Source organism: Myotis lucifugus, unplaced genomic scaffold, assembly GCF_000147115.1.
Source record: "Myotis lucifugus unplaced genomic scaffold, Myoluc2.0 scaffold_58, whole genome shotgun sequence".
Lineage (NCBI taxonomy): Eukaryota > Metazoa > Chordata > Mammalia > Chiroptera > Vespertilionidae > Myotis > Myotis lucifugus.
In genome coordinates, this window is record NW_005871106.1 from 613148 (window position 1) to 619234 (window position 6087).

The 6087-nt window shown below is 44.0% G+C and overlaps 1 protein-coding gene across 1 annotated transcript in view; it reads right to left on the minus strand.

The window, feature by feature from the left end:
* Positions 1-3721, minus strand: part of LPIN2 (lipin 2) — a 100164-nt gene extending 96443 nt beyond the window's left edge. Inside the window, exon 1 of the mRNA XM_023754221.1 lies at positions 3694-3721. The gene's annotated coding sequence lies outside the window, so the exon portion shown is untranslated. The remainder of the gene's footprint in view (positions 1-3693) is intronic.
* Positions 3722-6087: the final 2366 nt, after the last annotated feature.

Sequence of the window (6087 nt, forward strand, 5' to 3'; positions counted from 1 at the left end):
GTCCTCATCCATAGGTGCACGATTTTTGTCCAGTCTCTTCCCACATCTCCCACTCCCCTTCCCCCCCCCCCAAGCATAGTCAGTCCATTCCCTTTCTATGTCCCTGATTCATTATAAGCACCAGTTCATTCTGTACATCAGATTATTTATTTACTTGATTCTTAGATTCACTTGTTGATAGATGCATGTTTGTTGTTCATAATTTGTATCTTTACCTTTTTCTTCTTCCTCCTCTTCTTAAAGGATACCTTACAGCATTTCATATAATACTGGTTTGGTGGTGATGAACTCCTTTAACTTTTTCTTATCTGTGAAGCTCTTTATCTGACCTTCAATTAAATACATATTTTTTAAACAAATGGGTTATCAGTAGTGCATACTATTGTTGCACACTGGTTTTTATCTTTTTGCGGCCTATTCTCTTGAAAGTTATGAATGGCAGTGCATGCATATTTCTTTCAATGCCATTTAATTTCTCCATATGCATCCTGTGGATAATAGTTTATATAGCTTTGAGGATATTGGGGAAAAAAAGTCGTTTATAGAAAGCTTCTGTGTAGCGCCCAGCCACCGCACAGTTTCTCCCCGCAGACGGAGTGTGGAGTGACGGCTGTGCTGGGACCAGGGCATGGCTCGCGGTCACAGTGCTCCCCTGGCTGGTGCTGCCGAAGGAATTGGCAACTACTTCTTCATCCAAGCGCCTTGGCCTTTCTGTAGCATTCCGTCACGCCTCGCCTCATCCCGAATCAAGGCCCGACGGAGATACAGGTGGTTTCATTGGCCCACGCACACTAGGAATTTTCCTCTTTTGTGCCTTTCACCTGACTCCACAAGCGAAATAAAAATTTTAAAAGACGAGGACTGGAATTTTCCCTCCATATTTCAAAGCATTTTATTTGTCTATGGGGGGGTGAAATTAGAGCGAAAAAAAAGCTGAATCCTCCGTTTCTACATCAATGCGATGGAAACAGTAGTGCCTTTCTCCCAGGATTGTTTTAAGGCTGTCCCACAATTACCTACAAAATGCCCAATTTAGCTTCGTGTCTGGAACCTACAACAGTGCTGTTAGTGTTCGCTTTCTTCCATTTTCCCCACTTAGACTTTTCTGTTTCTCCCAGGCTATTTTCACTTCCTCCTGCCTTGGGAGGGAAGGGTTCTGCCGAGCTTCCTCTCTCCCTCCCATCATTCAGGAAGCTACAGTATAGTATAGGCATCCCTCCCATGCTCCCATTTTAGATTGTACACCTCACTCTGAATGGTTGGTTCACATTTCTAAGACTTCCTCATTCTTCTCTAGTGTCTACCTATTTTATGCCACCACTTAAAGCGAACTACAGACTCATTAAATATTTGTTACATGATAGCCCTACCCTTCCTGCTCCTGACACCTAAGAGGTGTGTGGGGAGCCAAGGAATTCCCGTGGAAAGTCAGAGGAAGGAAGCTCTTCCTTCACCTGCCCTCTGACCTCACCACCCTCCAGCTCCATCACTTAGGAAGAAGGGTGGAGAGGAAAGAATGAAGAGGAGGAAGAAAAGGAGACGCAGACTTTTTTGTCCCTTTATTCCCCCCGGATCCCATCAAATTATCTCACAACTTCCTCCCCAGACAAGCTACCTGGAGAGAGGAGTCTCATATTTTTCACTTTTTGCAGTCCTGCTCCTGCTCCTCTTCCACCCCGGGAACGGCTCAGACTGAAGTCACCAACAACCTTCTGGTTGTCAAAAACAATGGATCTCTTTCAGGTCCTCTTTCTCATGATCTCGATAGGGAAAGACAATATGGACCACAATTTCCTTCTTAAAACCCCTTCCTCTCATCAGCCAGAACTCCTCTGACAGCCACACATGCCTGTGCTCAGTGACTTTAGGCCTCTCTACCAGCATGGCCCACCGTGACGTCATATTCAGGCCCATCATGTTTGCTTTCAAACCTGCTCCTCCTGAATCTCTGATCTTGACTAATTGCACCATCATCCATTTAGTCATCCTAGCCAGAAACCTAGGCGGGAGTCTCATTGCCCTCTACTCCCATTCCATGTCCACCAAGTCCTGTCATCTCCACTCTCTTGAGCTCTCTACAGAATTGCCATGTTGCCCACCTTCAGGTCCTCCACAGTTTCATAACCGTGCAGCCTCACTCTTCTAACAATCAGGCCTTCCCTCACCATGTCTTATGATTCATTGCAGGCATATTCAAGCTGGGCTCCCTGCCCTCCATTCTTTCATAGTTCTAAGTACCCTCTACCCTGAATTGCAGATCTGGCCCTGGCACAAATTACTGACAATCCACTACCTAGAGGAAAAACTCCAAATCCCCTAGCATGGCATCCAGGATGCTCTTTTTTTCCCTCAAATTTTCTCTTCAGCTCCTAATAGCCAATATGCTTTAGCCATTCCCTTTTAGTAGGGTAATTTTTAAAACATTAATTTCTGTTTTTCTCCATGTACTGTATTTCCTCTTTCTTTCCCCCTTATAAGAATGCACCCTGGCATTCTGCTTGTCTCAAGGACCTTCTGGAAAGCAGAAGTTGCCTGCAAGACACTTCCTTCCTGTCTTTAATTTCCAACACTCTAAACTCATTGAGGAACCAATCTAGGTCAGGAAGGAGAGGGCCCATGAGAAGGAGTCTATTTGAGGGAATCAAGAAGCGGGCACAGTAAATATTAAGTCTCCCCACCCTGGAGTTGGAAGGGAGGTGGTCCTATGTTCTCCCTCTGGCTGCTCCCAGGAGAGGTGATTAAGCCTTAAAGAAATATTGTTTTATTTGTATGTATGCATCTCTTCTGTAAGGACAAAGACTAGTTAGCATTGTCTGAGCCATTACCATATGCTTAGCTCTTCTAGTAATTCTAGCTACAAACTCCTGAGGTAGCTGCTATTGTAAACACCACTTTATTGATGAAGAAACTGAGGCACAGAGAGGTTGAGTGACTTCCTTCAGGTCTCACAGTCAGTGAGCATGACTCTGGGCTTTGTTTCCAGGCCTGCTTGATTCTCAAACCATCACCTTCATTAGTTGCCTCTATTGTCCTACCCCAATCAATGTTTCTTTTTCTCACACTACTAGTCCACCTTGTACAGATCACTATCATAACACTTGTTCTATAGATAGTAGGTGCCCAATAAATATTTGATGAAAAATAAATGAAGATTTTCATGTCTAGTAATATACTTGGCTAGGGTGTCTGGACTAAGTTTCAATGAAAACAACAACAAAAATACTGGATAAAATATTAAAAATATATTCTGGAAGGCATCTATAAATTGGAAAAAAGTTAAGAAATAGCACCAGGACAGAATAAAGGCCAGAACTCACAGAGGTAAGCAGAGCCCAAAGTCAGCTTTTGTCTGGAAGGTATTTGCTGAATTTAGTGAACTTGAATATTGTTTTTTGCTGCCTTGGGAGTCTTGGGGGCCAGAGTAAAAGCCTAGTGCCCTTTAAGCTGGGAGTTTAATAAAACTGGAACCACAAAATCATTAAGGCACATCCACAAATTTCAAAAATTTTGTATTATATTCTTAAAATTCAATTAAGTCAAGAGTCAAATTTTTAAAAAGATAAATAGAAACACCCATCTGTTTGGAAACTCAGGATAAAAAATAAATCATATGGATATATAACCAAGCAAATATTGTTAACACTAATAATAAGATAATTTAAGAAGGGGAGAGGAGGAGAGATTTTAACTCACCTAAGAAGGGCTCTGCCCCCAGCTTGTTGGAAAGCCCTCAGCACTTCACTGTTACAGCAATAATTCTGAGACCAGCCTGAAAAACTTTCCGTACGTGAATATTAACTTTCTTGTGCTTCCAGATTGCTTGTTTCAGCAGCTACTGTCTTTATTTTCTTCAAAAATAGCCACTAATTTGAATGGAATGTCTAGACTACCACTAACCGTTCTTAAAAGAATGTGTTTGCAGAGTATGTCTGCTCTCCTTGCTCCCTTCCAAAAGATTTCAAAAGCCATCCTTTGTACCTCCCCAATTTGGGGGTGTTAGTTCTGAGCAATGATTCTTGATGATGTATGCACGCCTCTTCTTTCCCTCCTCCCTATTTTCTCCCTCACAAAAGATCATCACTAAATTAATTTTCTTGGCAACCCAAAATGTTTTTTCCCCCCATCTTTCCTTCACATTTCTCTAAATGGCTTACTGAAGGTAGACAAATGTCTTTTGATGTTAGAAAAATCAGGGGAAAGTGTATGACTTTGTAGATTATCTCCTTGTTAGAACTTGAGTTTCAGTGTTTTCACTAGGGGAGTCTTTTGTCATTAAGTGATAATCCTCAGAATTCATTAAATAAATGTTTAGCAAGTTTAGAGTGCTATGTAGTTATTAATTAACTAGAGTCCCGGTGCACGATTCATGCACAGGTGGAGTTCCTCAGCCTGGCCTGTGCCCTCTCACAATCCAGGACCCCTGCGGGGGAGGGCGGGGAGGGGGAGGCGGGGCGGGGATGTAGCAGTGCCAAAGCAGCAGGCAGCTGGGGAGGAGCCCCAGCCAGGCCAGGCAGCGCCACTGCCGCTCATCCTGACCCCGCTGCGCCTACCACTGCCCCTGCCACTTGGTAGCACTGCCACGGAGGAGGGAGAGGCTCCTGCCGCCATAGCTGAGCTCACCAGACGTAAGCCAGGCTTCTGGCTGAGTGGTGCTCCCACTGTGGGAGCACACTGAGCATCAGGGGGCAGCTCCTGCATTGAGCATCTGCCTCCTGGTGGGTCAGTGTGCATCATAGCGATCGGTCGACCAGTTGTTCCTGTCTTTCAGTCATAAGGGTCGCTTAGACTTTTATATATTTACACTTGGAGTGCGGGTGAATTTCCCGCCAAAATATAAGATGGCTCTGTCTTTTGGTTTTGTTCCATCCACCAAAAGGGTGGATTACAAACAAATATTTGGTAATACGCAGTTACAATCGGCCCGAGTTTACACGTTTCCCGCACTCCACCGCAAATCTATATGAACCGAGTTAAAGACGGCTCCCGCGGAGTACGAGCAATTCACGCGAGCCGACTTAACTCGTTTCCCGCACTCCAAGTGTTTAGATTAGCTAATCTCGAGCGGGTTAGTTACTAAGTACCCTCCACAAACTTTTCTGAGGAAACAGACTACTTTTGAACTCAGTGATGACCCTGTTTGTTCCTATTAATTTGTGGGTGGAGAAGAATACAGCACTTGTCTCAAAGAGAAGAAAGGAAAGGTACAGTTGGAAAGGGAATTCTCAAATGTTTCCTTGTTGGAACAACTTCTATTCCCCACCATCCTTTACCCTCAGCCAACACATCCCACTCCCTTTCCATCCTCCCTTCCAAAAACATACCACACACTATTAAGACTTTCTGTTTTAACCAGAAGGGAAAAGATAAAGACAAGATACAAACAGAGCAGTAGTGTGGGGGAGGAACAAACTTTCCTCTGCCCTCAAGGTTCTGAGTGGTCTAATAACCAAATGGGCATGAGATAGATTAGCAAGAGAAGATAACCACATTTAATACATATGTATGGGAACCCCACATGCTGGAGAGGTTCAGAGACAGAAAGAGAACATGGGTGTATAAGACGTCCTGAGCTAGGGATGAGGAAAGGTGCCTTGGGGCTTCAAAGGGTCATTGCAGGATAATGATAAGAGCAGATGCTTGTAGTATGTCTTGCCCTTAGATAGGTCCAAAGAGGTCATCTCTGATAATGGCTAATTATGGGCAAGGCCCTAAATTCAAATTCTTCTAGGTAGTTAAGGGAGGGTCAGAAGTTTCTCTTGAGCCTACGGCTAAGTTGTCTGTAGCTCAAAACAATCTGCGGACCACAGAGGCACATCTTGGAGCAACTTGTCCTGAACCCCCACAGTAGCAAGGAGGAAAACAATAGGAGAGAACCCATGCTTCTGCACACAATCAGAAATCAGCTTTAACAACTGACTATTCCATGGTTGAGAAACAAGAGCAGTTTGGGGGCAGGGGTAAGGGTTGCTGTGGAGAAAGATCTTCTCCAGAGCTGTTGTTAACCCCATCAAATAACCACCTTTCTTTCTGCGTTTCATGTCTCCTCAAACTTTCTGGAATTTTCTAATGATTCTGCGCTAGAAAACA